The following is a 15,566-nucleotide window of genomic DNA, read 5'->3' on the forward strand; positions in this document are numbered from 1 at the left end:
GCCAGTGCTCCAGCCGAGTGCTGGGGAGTGCCGGTGGGGGCTCAGGGGACACCGGGTCCTGCTCCTTTGGGACTCAGGTGGCACCTGGAGCCTGGACAGGCCATTCCGGGGCCAACGGCGCTGCTGAGACTTCTGTCATCATCACAGAGTGAAGACACCACGGTGCCACCTCTTGGGGGATGGCTTTGGGTCGTCAGCCGAACAGCAGTGATGACTGTCGCCATCCAGGTTGCGGGCTCGCGTCCAGGGCCCTCGACCTGTTCACCTCTCCGCTGGGCTTTGCGGAACCCCCGCCGGTCAGGCTCTCATTCTTCAGTGTTCCCGCTCTGATCATCTCCCTGGGGGGAGCCTTCTCCTGTGCGGCTCTCTCTCCGCCGAGTCCTACCAATCATTCCAGCGATGTTTGCTCTGTGACTCCAGGGCACCAGGAGGAGAAAGTTTCATGGGGATATGTATGGGGTGCCGGCCATGGGGGCGAACTCCAGCTTCCTGAGCTCAGGCTGGGGAAACAGGGAGACCGGTGCCCAGAGGCAGAGAGGGGACGGTCTCGCTCTGTGCCGAGCAGACCAGATGTGGGCTGGTGGTCCTGCCGGTGCCTCAGGAGGGACGTGCAGAATAAGTGCCAGGGCTTCTAAGGGTCTGGGCTAGACACCACAGGGCATTTGGGATGGACAGGGTGGGGTGTGCAGTATGGTGGAGAGCGTGTGTGCAGAGACGTGGCTGTCATGCCCAACACTATTTCTGGGTGTCCGTGGAGGAAACCCTCAGGATTGAAGGTGGAAGTTAGGGGGAAGTTAGCTGCTTCTCCTTCTTAAATATCATTATGCGGCCTAGAGACAGAGGGGCTACACATGACGTTGTCAGCTCTCCATGCGGTCCCATGCGCTGAGGCGTCAAGCAGACGTGTGAGCTGGAGGTAGAAGGGACCCCAGTCTCAGGAGAGATTTGGAGTGATGGATTTCTCAGGGCCTGTGTCCGAGGTGCCAGGATCATGGAAGTCCAGGGCACCTGGGTGTGGCCTGGTGGGGCTGCACAATGCCCGTGACGTGGGACTTGAGTCTCTGCTGCCAAGAAGCTTCCGGCTCAGCTGTGTGAGCAAAGCCTACATTGCCAGGCGATGGGAATCATTCCCAGCACAGGTGCCATGTTCTCAGTGCTTGGGAGCTTGGAGGAGGGGACAGAGAGCTTCTCAGGAGGCAGGAAGGGTGAGCTCTGAGCGCCATGGAGGGCAGAGGTTGGGGTAGGGAAAAGGGGAGAGGATCGGGGAGTGGGAGGTGTGCTGGGAACAGCCGGGAACAGTTCAGGGGCTGCGGAGGGGCAGCGCCAGCGCCCAGGTACATGGCAGGGGCTGTGGGGAGCGTGCTGTGGCAGCAAGCAGCCCACACACAGGGCTCGGCTGATGCTCCGCCTGTGCCCATCTGCCACCAGGACTGCCTCCTACCTGCAAAACGATGTCTCCCCCCAAGGCCCACCTGGAGTCTTCTCCCCACCGACCTTCCTGCTTATTCCTGCTCAGCACGTTCAGAGTGCGGCCCACCTCATTCCTCACAGGCGGCTATTTGTGAATTTACCTAAAATCCCCTACCAGTTACTTTAACTATAAAATTGACACCTGTGTTTTGTGGCTGTGGATGCTTGTGCACAGAGTGGTGAAAAATTTGAGTCAGCTGACAAACAGCTTCCCAGCTGGGGTCACACAAAGATGTCCTCCATTCTTGTTTCAGCTTATATTATAAGCAAGTATCCTTTTTGTAGCCTCTTTAATGACATGTTCTTTGCATTTTTGTGCTTTTGCTGCTTAAAATGGCTATGGGAAGTGAACGTAGTGTTAAAATGCCGGCTAGTGTTCCCAAGGGGGGGGAGCCCATGATGCGCCCGTGCAGAAAGCACCTGCGTCGGATGGGCCTTGTCCAGGCCTGAGCTTGGACTCAATGAATCAACAATACATATTCCACAAAGTGTCTTTAAACAGAGTCACTAAAAGAAGTTCATTTATTGTTCAGTTGATGAAAATATTCACAACCGGAGGCTCCCAGGAACCTAGCCCTGGATTTCCCCTAGAAGCAGAGGCTCAGTATTCACTAATTCCGTGTTTGCAGCATAACTATGGGAAAAAAGAATTGCCTCAGCTTGGTTTGGACTAGTTTCTGTCACTTTCCACATTCTATTATTAAAATTATTTAAGTACTTTTTAAAATCTTTCCAGAAGCTGGAAAATTCTTGAGTTTAGGGACCATAGACCAGAGGCAGGAACATGAATTAAGAGATGTTTGTGTCAGTCCATGCACAGCCGATGGAACTGGGAAGGGAGGCTCAAATCTAAGAGGCCCCGTGTGGGAGGACCTGACAGGACACAGGCCAGAGGACAGAACTGGGGGTGATCCCTGCAGCCAGATTTTCTGGGTTCACATACTGACTTGGCCACTTGTCAGTTCCCACTGGGGAAACTACTCCATTTTTCTGTGGTTTGCTCTTCTTACCTATAAATTGGCACTAATAGCACCCTACTTACAGGGCTGTTGCAAAGAATTAAGTGGGCTTGTGAATGCAGACATACTTAACATTATAGCAAGCGCAGGGAAAATGCCAGACCAGAGTCACTCGCCACTGCTGTGAATAGCAGGGAGATGGTGCCGGGTGGGAAGGAAGTGAGGATGCTGAGGTCGCACACCTGCCATGAGCAGTGTCTTAGGAGCACCAGGAAAGAATTAGGGCAGGGAGGCTGTAGCCGTCTCTCTCCCATCTCATTAACTAGAATTCCTCTTCCTAGTCTTCTTTTAGGTTGGAATTTTATTTCTGGACCTTCTCTGCCAGCATGTTGTCAGCTGTTATTTTCCAGAAGGAGCCCACTTATGTAACTGTCCTCTTAAGGGTCAGGAGGCCTGAAGGGAACTTGGAGGGGAGGTGGGAGAAAGGCATGGATTTCCAGGCTGTGGCTTGTTTAGGACCTGGGCCATCGAGAAGGGCTTCCAAGTGGAGGTGTGGTCCGGGCAGTGAGCTGTGACAGGGAGCGGTGGGCTCACAAAAAGGGGATGCAAGTCCTGTGGGAGTCGGGTTTCCAGAGCTGTCACACATTCCTGCCTCACCTGCTGCAGTGGAGGATGAAACTCAGGGCACCAGTAGGGAGCTTCTCCTCGTTGGTGCAGCGCCCTCCGGGGAGCAGCATGGCCCTTCTGCCGATGAGGAGCTGGGGCCAGGAAGGCTGCTGCCTCACTGTGCATGGCAGGGTGTAGGGCAATGGCTCAGGGGGCACAGGGCTCCAAGGCCAGGCAAAGAAAGACCCTGGGTGGAGGGCGCCCTGGAGTCAGGTCTATTACACTCCCTCCGCTCTTCCGTCTGCCCCTCTGGTCCTGAGCAATGGGGAAAGGTCACAGGAATGACTGAGGTGCCGCAGACCTCCGTCCCTTCCAGACTCTCCGTCGAAGGCAGGGGAGTGTGTGCCGGGAAGGGGACCCCCTGTGCAGAGGCCCAGCTATCACTCAAACGTCAACATTGCCCTCTGCCCAGGCGCACCTCGAGAGCGGATCCCAGCTTCCCCTGCATTAGGTGCCATCTCCACAGAGTGCCAGCCGACCGGAGGGAACCGTGACGTGTTGAGTGGGTGTGCTGTCTCTGCACGTTTCCTCCTGTCCACCAGCAGACGGACCGCGGTTGAGTCCACAGTCGGGGGAAGAAGCCAGTGTCAGATCTGCTGAGTCCCTGAGCCACCGCGGTTGCTGGAGGAGGAACACGTTGCCCTTGTGTCTGATCCATTGTGCATGTTGGGTCTGATGTGACCAGGGTGTAGCCTCCGTGAGTGGCCTCACCATGACCACTGGAGGAGAAACAGCCAATTTTCTGACTTCAGGTAACCAGGACATCTAGTTTCCCTGAACACAGATTCCTCCCTATTGCAGTGGACAGGAATTGCCTCTGCTTTGGGGCCTTGGCTAGCTGGGTCTCAGAGCAGCTACGCGGTAGGACCGCGTCGTCCCCACCCCTGGTGTAAGAGGGCTTCCGCTTCCCAGTCCAGAGGTCCGATCTGCACATGGCGCTCCTGGGACTCTGTCCCCCACAGGCCAGAGTTTCTAAACAGAACGTAAAGACTTCAGTGAATTGTCATCCATCACAGGTTGGCTAATTAATGATGATTAGTATCACTTGCTAGTTTATAGTTGGCATCATCAGCATATTTATTAACACTCTGGACCTAACTGTTCAAAATGAAATGCTGTAAAGCCCAATAGGCCTCTTGCTCCTGAGGCTACTTGCTGGCCACTTTGTGAGTGCATCGGCCCAGGCACGAGGAGATGGGGAGCACAGCAGCGCCCTCGCCCCGGCTTCCGGGAGGGAGCCAGCACCGTGGGTTAGCGCCGTGGCGCCCCTTGGCACCAGCGTGCACAGCCGATCGGTGTACATTTAGGAGTCATCCGACTCTGAAGAGCCCTGAAGCTTTGAGACCTTTCACATCCGTTCCTGGTTGCTCTGTGATGATGACGCTGCCAAGCAGATGCCCCCCCCATTAAAGAAGGGGGACAGTAACTGAAGCCAGTGACGCAAGGCGGCCCGCCCGGTGTCCCGTGCTGGTAAGAGCCTGCGATGCCGTCGAAGGCCTGTTGTGGGATGAGCTGCGCCCTCCCGGATTCACAGGCTCAGTCCTGACCCCGGGGCCTCAGCACGTTTCCCTGCTCGGAACAGAGCCTTCACAGGGGCAACTAAGGTGACGTGAGGTCACGTGTGTGGACTGTAATCAGTCTGACTGGTGTGCGTATGAAGGAGACTGGGGCAGGGCACGCAGGGAGGGACGACTGCCTGAGCACGTGGGCGGAGACGGTGTCCACACGCCAGGAGGGAGGCCTGCCCCACTGGCACCGCTTGGCCTTGGCCCCCAGACTGGGAGGAAGTAAATTCCCATTGTTTAAGCCACCCGGTCCGCGGTCCGTGGTGATGGTGGCCCGGTGGCCGGCACAGGGCCCCGTGTGATCCTGCCGCACCCTGCTCTGGGCCAGCGTCTACAGCTGCCACCCTGCTCCGGCCCGCAGGTCTGCGCCCCTCCCTGGACGGCCTGTGGCGCTCGCGCCTCTGCAGGGCCTCGCACTGCCGCTCCCTCTGCCCCCAGATGCCACAAGGCCCGCAGCCTGACGACCCCGGGCACCCGTGGAGCGGCCCCCCTGCTCGCCCGCCGCTCCCTGGCACCATTCCCTGCTTGCCCTCCTCAGCAGCTGTCGCACCTGCGAGTTCTCCCGTGAGGACGGACTCCCCTGCGGTGGGCTGTTCGCGCTGTGTGCCTGGTGCCTAGAGAGCTGCCTGGCGTGGGAGAGGGGCCAGCAGACATCCGTCCAGTGAGGCGTGAGCGCTGAGGCTCTCCTTGCAGGGAGGTCTCAGCCAGGCCTTCCCACTGTCTGTCTGTCTAGCGAGGATGACGTTCCTCACTTAGCACAAAGCGGGCGGATCACAGGGTTAAATGGCCAACGGTCAGATGGGGACGAGGTGTCTGACGTTGTGGTGTGTAATACCTAGTGGCTCCTGTCTCGTCCCGAGCCTACGGGAGGTGGGGGGTGTATGCAGCTGGAGGCCCCGAACACTTGCCGGTTCCCTCATCTGGGAGAAGCTGCCTCCCCTGGGCTCCTGCGGCCCCATGCGGAGGCCGGCATTTCGGGGTGTGGAGTAGGAGGCACTGCCTTGGCAGAGTGTGCCTGGGGGCTCAGTGAGTGTTGTGGGGCACCGCTACCGTGGTTTCTTAGGGTTCCCGGGACGCTTCCGGTGGTGTGCTCAGATTTTCCAACCCGAGGTTCTTTTGCTTTTATATTTCCAGTTACCAGAGACAGCAGAGCTCTGTCTCTCTAGCTCTGATGCTTCACAGCCTGTGTTCGTTATCTATTTCTGTGTCACAAATTAACCCAAAACCTAGCAGCTGAAAATGATAAAGATTTAATACCTTATATTATTCTGAGAGTCAGCTCTTTGGAAGCGGGTGGTTCCAGTTCAGGCCGTTCCCAGCTGCAGGCAGAGCGTGGGCCTGGGCTGTGGCCACCAGAAGGCTCGGCTGTGGCTGGGGGTCCACCTCCCAGGAGTCGCCCCCATGGCTGCTGGCTGGGAGACATCAGTCCCTCCGCACAGACACTCGACAGGCCTGCCCCGCGTGCTCCTGAGATGCAGCTGGCTTCCCTGGAGTGCGGATCTGAGAGGTCAGAGAAAGCCACAGGGCTGTCTGGGTCACAAATGAGTCATCAAGTAGTGCCACTCTCAAAGGGGAGGGACCTGAGCCTCCCCCGTGGAATGGAGGAGAATTAACGAACTGGTGGGCAGACTGATGTCACAAGCATCCGTGTATGTGCACGCACACGTGTGTGCATGTGCCCCGCACCGTGGAAGCTGTGGCATGTGTTGAGAGAGAAGCACAGCCTCAAAGGGAGCTTGGGAGGTCATCTGCAAGCCCAGATAAGTGACTAGGAATGCAAGGTGGCTTCTGGTCAAGTTCCAAACATATGTATTCATTAGGACCTTAAGGGAGAAACACCCTGTCACCCTGGCCCTTGGGGTGCCCCAGGAAAGCTTTGCTGGGGGGGACGCGTGCTTGGAAGTGTGTGGCGACAAGTGGCTGCATCAGGTGGGGCCCTCAGGAGCTGGGGACTGGCGGCTGAGGAGGCTGGCTGTCATGGTGCATAGCCTGGCGCCTGGGTGGCTGTGCCCGATGGGCTGGGTGGCTGAGGGTGTCTCTCCTCCTCCCAGTGTCCTTCCAGGGCCCCCCACTGGCCAGCCCCATACAGAGGATGGAGAGGGGGTGCCCAGGGGTCAGTGCCCGGCCGGAGAAGGGCAGAGAGGCTGGACGAGGGTGGGGTGGGTGTCCACCCCTGCGCTTTAAGAGTGGCGGTGACCCCTGGCACCCGCTGTTCAGTGCAGGAAAAGGGGTGTGGCCACCACTGTGCTTCAGGATTCGACTAGATACCATCGAAAAGGATCCACTGAACGAGAAAGTCCCAGGAGTGCTCCCAGGCGCCCGGCCTCCCCCTTGGCGAACGGGCACGGGGGTTTGGGCCATTCTTTCCTGGGGTGGGTGTACCAGGGTGAGTTGCAGTAACAGTGAACAGGAACACAGCAAAAGCTACTGGGCAGACCTGAGGCTGGGCTGGGGCCCCGTGTGGATCTCACACCGTGTGTTTCTATCTGGGGGTCTGAGCCCCTTGGCAGTGGGGTGTCATCAGTTTCTCTCAAAAAATTGCTCTTTATGTTGTGAAGGACATTTGTGGACCTTTGATGATATCCTCCACCTTCCTGAGGGACAATACATGCCCAGGTGGAGTGAAGAAGTCCAGCCAGTGGCATGAAGCCAGGGCTTCAATGTGTGGGCGGGTCTGTCGGCGACCACTCCGTGCACCCTGGGGGCCTCATACGGTCCTGCATCCCCGGCAGAGACGTTTCCCTCCCCTCGGGTGAGGGCTGTGTCCTCCGTGCATAGGGCTCGCAGGGGGCGTCCTCATTAGCCAAGGACATGTTGGGTCACGTCATTCTGGGTGTCCCCTCCACGTGGGAAGTTGCAGAAGATTTTCTACATTCTTTAGGGAGCCAAGAATTTAAATCGGTCCACCTCGATCATGTCAGCACTTTAGAAGCCAGACTAGAGACTTAGCTCACTCAGCTCGACCAAGTAGCGGCAGCTTTTGCACCTGTCCCTGCCCACTGCGCACGCAGGAGGGCCTCAGCATGCAGGCGGGAAGGGACGCCGAGCCGGGTTCCCTGTGACTCTCCCTGTGGCGCGCAGACGTGCGTAACGGCAGGTCAGAGGAGCCGACCTCTTGGGGGACCAGACCCTTCTTTCTGAAGCTTGAGGCAGTTTCCTTGGACCAGGTTGCTTGTAGCCCCCCTGCGCTAACCTGGCAGGAACAGAGAAGAAAAGCTCTCTTACAAACACCTGCACTGTGAGGAGGAAGCTAGCAGGCAGCCGAGGTGGCCTGTGGAATGGGCGGCCCTGCAGGAAGCTCCCCCCGAGGGACAGCCGGCCCCGGGGGAGTCCCCTGCACCCCCAGGCTCTCCATTCGATGCTGCATCAGTCGCAGCATATAGAACTTGTGCTGTAGAGCAGGTGGACCTGGAAACTTCTGGCACGGTGGTCTCAGCTCCAGCCCCTGTGTCAGTGACGGGTGCCCAGTGGCTGAACCGGGCCCTGACGGCCCACGTCGGCGCTGGGATCAAGGGTCCCGGGTGACTGGCTGCGCATCTGCTCTGTGGCTGGGGTGGGGGTCGCTCAGGCCACCATCTTATCCTGTGCATGAGGAAAGGAGCGCCCAGAACTGACAGCTGCTGTCAGCAGCATGTGCTGCAGGCTCCTCACCCACGTCCTGGGCACAGGGGGTCCCGGGGGCGGTGAGGCCGGTGTTCTTGTTCCCATTTGAGACCCAAGGAGACCAAGGGCTGGCCTGGTTCATGACTCACCGAGGGCCCACTGTGGGTTAGGCCAGAGCAAGGCGAGACCCAGGCCCTTAGACCCCCACTCCTATGGGGCTCCCCACCTGTCTAAGGCACGTTGTACCCAGAGGCCCTGGGGAGAAACTCAGAAGCCCCACGGCATATGTGCCAGTCAGAGAGGCCTCCTTCACCCATCGGCCACCCGCCTGCGTGCCCCATGGTGACTCACGGCCCGCTGCCGCCTGGGAGCGCGGCCGCCCCAAGGGCCCCACTGGGAGGCAGGCGGGTGTCCTGGCCTGGGAGCTCTGTGCGGACGCCGCCGGCCGCAGGGTAAGCAGCAGCTGCAGGGACACAGGCTGCAGTGCAGTTTCCGTCGTTTTTGGGTCTGAAGTTTGGGATCAAAGGAGTTTTAAAGGAGTCAGAGCTGAGGGCGGCCCGTCTGCTTCCCTCGCCAGGACTCCGGAGCAGCCAGGCCAGTGCCCTTACTCAGAGACGCGCCCCGAGGTCCTGTGGGCCTCGCTGGCCAGTGAGGTGGAGATGGGGGGCATCACCCCACTGCTCCCCCGGCCCCTTAAGTCCCCTCTCCTCCAGGAGACATTTGTCTACCGGGGCCTCCTTCATTTATCAGCACCTTCATTTGTTCCTTCTGACACATTCTCAGGCCGCTTGCTGGGTGCAGGCTGGTGGCGGTTCTGGGATTAAGTCCCTGACCTCATCAAGCCACTTCTGCAATTTCCCAGGTCCCAACTCGGAAAGATGCAGTGCGGCGATCTAGCAGTTGATTGAGCCCTGTTTCATCACTATGACCTTTCACACGAGTCAGTCTCACCTGCCCAGCTGGGGACGAGCGCCTGACAGAGGGAACGTGCTTCCTGTGTGTCTGATGTTCCGACAGGTGCTGTGGGGAGGGGTGGGGACAGGTGGGTGAGCCCCATGGGAAACCTCTCTCTCTTTAAAAAAATCAATATGACTTCATACCTTACCGCATGTGTGTATTAGTAATTATTGGGAAAGAGTAAAAACAGAAATCTTTATTTTTTAATGGGACATGATTAAACTTTAATGACCAGTGACCTCATGGAATGGATGCCATGCAATGCAATTTACTCATCTGTGCTCGTGCATACCTTCTGGGTATTAGAAAATTACATAATTAAGTATAGGTTACCACAGGCATGTCATTACACACTTTATTATTCCTCAGAGACTTAATAGCAATACTCTGTGTTTATATGTGCTTTTCATCAGATTATCTCCAATCACTTTACAAATATTATCTCATTAATCCGTTGCAACAGTTTTGTGAATTTCCCTATTTAATGGATTAAAAACCACAACCTGCAGCAATTAAATGACAAGTCGAACATCCCACGCTTTGCTCTTCCACTAGGGAGAAAGCAGGCGTCACCTGCCTGTTCCACCTGTAAAGGGTGTCTTCTAATTAAGTAGGAACTGAATTTCAGTAATGTTTCCAAGTTCTCATGAAAATAAGGAGAAACAGGACTGCATCACAGAACAGTGGTGGCCGCTGACTCTTGCCTCCCCTCAGTGTGGGGGGGCTCCTGCTTTGAGTTGAGTTCCGGAAGAAAGCTCTCACTGACGCTTCCTAGGAGAAGTCTCTCCTTTTTAAAATACGTATTGTATCCATATACCTTGGAAGCTGTTTGTCAGACTGTGTCTGTGGCCGACACCTGCAGAAGGCGGGGCCTCAGAGCGAGATGGCGGCCAAGGCAGAGGCAATTGCTGGGCTCTCTTGGAGATGAATGTGATGGGGAAGTTGTGGGCAGCCTTTGTTGAGGTTCACATGCATTCCACCCATTCCCTTTATCCTAGGTAACACCCATGTAGGGCAGGGACCTGCCCTTGTCCCCATGTCACACGTTGGGTAACAGCCTGGAAGTAGTAGGTCTCTCACCAAAGACCACACCAGCAACGGAAGGGCGCGTGTCGAGGAACAGGCACCGACTCCGAATCCAAGGCCTGAGAGGAGAATGGTCCTAAACTTCAACCTGACTAGGAAAACTACAAACTTCAAATAATTTAGAATATACCTTCTCCTTCTGAAAGGATGAAACATTTTCTGACTTCTTAAATAGGTAGGATATCATGCAGAGTAAAGTTTGTTTTTTTTTAATGAAACTTTCCAGTTTGGGTTAAAAATATTACCATCTTTGTTCTCTAGAATATTCCTGAATTTTTTCCAAGTCTGAAAGTGGCTCTTGGTGAATGCTCATATCATGGATGTTCAGAAAGGCCATTGGTATCCAGCCAAGACACCCCTGAGGGTACTTTCCTATCTGAACAGCCTCATCCTCTCTGTTTACCAAGTAAACAAGGGCGGATGGTCACTGAGAATCAAAACCGGGAGCCATAGGCCCCACGAAGGACCGAGGGCACGCCTGCCTCTCTCACCACTGTCACTCCGGCACTAAGTGTTTTGATATAAACAATATATTTGGAGATTATTAGTAGTCCAAAAGGTACATTTCTCACCCAAATATTCTTGTTTGTTTTTCTCAGCTTTATCATCAGGAAAATGGGTGGAAATCTTGTGTGACTAAGCTAATTTCAGTGGAGTTTGTAAATTATATCAGACCCTGGGAATAAGAGCCTTCTGGTGCTGTGCAGTGTATTTATGTATAATTATCATTAATTTACCATTTCAGCTTGGTGGTGCAGGAGAATACTAAACGCATCAGATCCTTATTTAATGGGTGATTCATAGTGGGAGCTCTTGAAGAGACAAATTACCTATTAATTTTTGGATATTTGGCCTCTTGGATTTTGAACATTATTACACTCACCTTCAATGACGTTCACAAGGAGTGTCACCTATAACTCAACCTTCCCCTTAAACAGATTGGAAGGAAGTGTTGTGGTCGGGAAGGAGTGGCTGCCCTGCGCTGTGCTGACTGCAGGTGGGATTGGGGGTCTGCTGGTTCTGACGGAGGCCCGGTGCTCCTCGGGGCAGACGAGAGCACCACCTCCAGGAAGGACCCTGTGACTGCCGGCCCGCGGAAGGGTCGGAGTGACACTTGCGCATCAGGCGCCTGTGTCAGGAGCTGGTGTGATCTTGGGGCATCTCCTGACCTCTCTGGGACTGATTTCCTCATCTGTGCAGCACGTGGGTTTGATTCTGTTGGTGCCCCCGGCTTGGATAGCATGAGCTGGAGCACTCAGAACAAACGGGCACATACACCCTGGACACACCTGAGGCTGCTCCTCTGCCTCTTTCTCTGTCTTTCTTCCTCTCTTCCTCTTTTTTCTTTTTCCCTCCTTCCTTCCTTCCCTCCCTCCTTTATTGTCAAGCGTTCAAAAAGCCCTACTATTTATTAGCATCATCCTTTTATGAAAGGTAGAAGACTCTAGCCCCAAAAAGACAAACTTCAGAAGGAAGGCAGCCCTTTGAGTGGGATGCATTTGGATTTCCTGAGAACCTTGCCCCTGCTGTCCCTACTGTCCTCATTTCCCCAGCGGGACCTTGTCGTCCTCGAGGACCAGTACTGGGGACTCCTGGTTCTAGAGATCCCGCCGGGCCCTCCGACAGCCCCACAGAAAGGCTCTGCTGCTGGCAGGCAATTGTGGCAGCACGGGCCAGTGGCAGGCCATTCTCCCACCACTGCGGACCGCCCACCAGGTGTGCGAGCAGCCCTCCAAGAGTGGACTTGTCCACGAGGCATGTCTGTGGCTTCTGGCAACTGAAGTGAGGCAGGTGGTGCCTTGATCAGGGGCATCTGTGCTGGGTAGGATGCCTGACATCAAATGAGTGGCTGCAGATGCTTTCTGAAGTACATGAGATGTGCGCAGAGTTCAGCTGGCCTTTGACATGGCTGATTGGGGCCCTCAGCCTCCTTATGACAACGTGCTTGCTGATCAAATGCATTGATATGTGAAGGGCTCTGATAAACCTCCTGGACGTTAACATAGGTGTGGTGGGCGTGAGTGTCCAGGCTGCGGGCTGACTGCGGCCGTGTGCTGTCTCACTGTGCACCCCTCCTGCCCTGGCACCGGCTTGCCAGCTTCCCTGGGGCACGCCTGCCTTGTCCCGTCTGTGGGCTTGTGGGCAGGCGGTCTGAGCCAAGCCAGTCATCTCCTCGGGAAACAGGTGTGGGGCATCCCGGCTGTGTCAGTGGCAGAGCAATCTAGGGCGTCCCGGCCGGTACAATAATCAACTTGCAACACCAGCCTTTTTCCTTCATTCTTGTGGCAAATCTCTGAGCAGGTTACACTGCATGTAACCTCAGCCAGAACTTCCTCATTTAAAATGGAACAAAAAAAGCTCTGTGACCTCCGACTTGGCCAACAGTGAGTTGGCGCGCGGAGGGCCGGCTCCTTAGCGCACACTCCCCACTCCCTACCTGTCTCTAGGTAATACCTGCTCATCAGCTTCCTCTGTACCTTGACTACTGAAGCCCAAATTCTCATTTTTTCTTGCCTGGATTAGTCCCACACTTCCTGATAGGTCTCCCTGCTTTTATTCTTGTTTCTCTTCCCCTAACAATATATTTTTTCAACCACAGATAGAGTGATCATCAGTTGCCCAAACTCTCCAATGGCTTTTTCTTGCTTTTTGGATAAAGGCCAAGTTCATCACCTTGGTCTGCAAAGCTCCAGATGATCTGGTTTCGATCTGTTGTACCACTCTTGCTTTGCTCCCCCTAATGATCATCTTTCTGTTCCAGGAGCAAGCCAGCCCCACATCCTACCCCAGGGCCTTTGCACAGCCCTTCCTTTGTCTAGAACCTTCTTCCTCCAGTTCTTCCCTGGACAGATCTCATGCCTTATCCAGGTCTTAGCTCCAGGGCCACCACCTTTCTCAAACATTGCCTCTTAGCTCTGCTGTCACCTGGACGTCTGCTATACAGTAGCTTCAGCTTGTACCTAGAGCAGTGCCTGGCCTCGATAAATACATCTGAAATGAAGGACAAGGTGAGGGTGTAAAGTCCCGGGCTGCCTCTGAGTGCTCAGGTTTGCTGGCTGGCTATGCATCTGCTCTCTGGAGCTGTGACCCACTGACCAGTTTGTCCAGCTGGACGATGGCCTTTACGAGACCAGGGTCATATTGGCCTCGCTCCCAGTCTCTCCCTTTTCTGGGGCTCGGGGACATGCAGTAGGTACTCAGGGGCCTCTGTTCAATGAATGAGTTGAGGGAATGGACAAAATGTTTGGCCTTTACCTCAAGAAGCTTGGTGTCCATTGGTCTGAAAGCTCCCGACTGCAAATTGAAGGGTAAAGGAGAAGGCGCGTGAGGGCACCCAGGGTGGTGGCTGCCACCTGCGGGCTCACACGTTTTCTGGTCTGCACAATGATTTGCGAGCTCGTACATATTTACGTAGGTTGTACCTTCTGTGAAGCACCTCCCAGGTGCCGTGAGCAATGCAGACATGCTGGGAAGCGGGAGTGGGCGTCTGAAGTGGATAGAACCGGAAGCCGTGTGTGCATTCCGAACCATCACGTCCAGGATGCGTGACGTCTGCTCCACACATTTCAGGCTTTGGGGGCCAGAGCAATCCTTGGTCACCATTTCCATTACAAGTCTCTGTTGTTGGATGCTGGCTTCCTGTGGGCCCTGCTTTGCCTGGTACATTTCTGCGGTGGACCACATGAAATTATAGGAGGCTCAGCTAAATTAAGATTTCAGATACATTACAAAGTTTTGCTTCACCCCAAATATTACGCACAGGACATCCTTACCCCACAGAACACTCGTTGCTTCTTTGAAATCACTCGGCAACCTGAACTTCACACGGCAATCCTGGTCACAGGGAAGATTTAGTTCAAAACAAACATGCGAAGTGCTTCGGCACAACTGAGAACAGTTGCCCTGGCTCACTCGCTCCAGCCTCCCACCGTGCAGGGCGCCCCCTGGAGAAGCAGAGCAGCCCTGGGGAGCACTCACCACGTCAGCTGCTCCCCTCCCTACTGTAGGAGCACCTTTTAACTCTCATGAGAGCTCTGCGAGGCAGCCCCACCGTGCTCCTCCTTACACACGGGGAAGCTGTCGCCCTGCTGCCCGGGCCGTGAGGGGCCAGCCCAGCTTGGCCACCTCAGGCCGGCTGCTGCTGGCACTCGTCCATCTGGACTGACCACCTGTCTCCCTCCTCCCACCTACCTGCCTCCAGGGCACATCCCATGCCCAGCACCATTCTGGCTAAGTCCCACTTCTTTGCTACACTCCTCTGAGAACATAGCCATGTGCATCTCTGGAATGAAATTTAAAAAAATCTTCCATCCCTACCAGTCACCCATTGCTGGTACCGAGGAGATGAGCTGGGCAGATGGGCAGAGGTTAAAGCTGCCTTGAACATTATGGAACACATCCAGCCGTGGCACGTGTGTGCAGTGCCTTCTCTGTGCTAACCCTGAGCAACATGCCCACATCATCCTTTAATCTGAGCATTGCAAAACCCCTGTGAGTGTGGGGACTATTAATAGCCCCATCTTTCAGATGAACAAACCGAGGCCATGGAAGAAGTGATGGCCTGAAGTCATCAAACATGGGCAAAGCGGCCTCTGGGTGCAGGTCACCCACCGCCACGGCCAGTTCCTCCTGCCGTGCACACTGGCTCGCTCTGCCTGCGCTGCCCCTGTGCTGGGCCAGACAGCTTGCTGATCCACAGGAGAATCTGCAGGACACATCGTGGCTGAAGTGTTTCTTGGAAGTCTGACGCATCGGTCAGCCCTGGAGGACAGGCCCTGTGCCAGCTCTCGCTTCCTCTCCAGTGCGAGGAGACTGGGCAGGCCGTGAGGGCCAGCGTCTGCACACACCTCCTCCAGGCAGCTCTCCGAGGGAACAGCCATGGGGGAGATTCAGCTGACCCTGGGCTCCAGTCGTCGCTGGTGGGGAGCGTGCCTCACCTCAAAGGGGTTCCAGGCAGGGAAGGTGGAGAGTTACACTGCCAATTGCTGTTGTACTGGAGCAATTTCTTGTTCTGCTCGAATAAAACATGTCCGGGGATGGAAACAGAGCTTGGTCCGTCTGCCTGGGGCGCTGCAAATGCCACGTGTTAGAGCCATGGGTTTCCTTAGTGTGCAACATTTTGTCAGTCTGTGAGGGCGTTCAGGCTTGGAGGTGTCCCTGAACCCCCTTTCTGTGCCTTCTGAGGGGGTCCTCTCATCTTCAGTGTGCTCTGCACTCAACCTGCTCCTGGGAAATCTGGGGGGGTCAGGTACAGAATATT

Source organism: Manis pentadactyla, chromosome 7 (assembly GCF_030020395.1).
Source record: "Manis pentadactyla isolate mManPen7 chromosome 7, mManPen7.hap1, whole genome shotgun sequence".
NCBI classification, from domain to species: Eukaryota; Metazoa; Chordata; class Mammalia; order Pholidota; family Manidae; genus Manis; species Manis pentadactyla.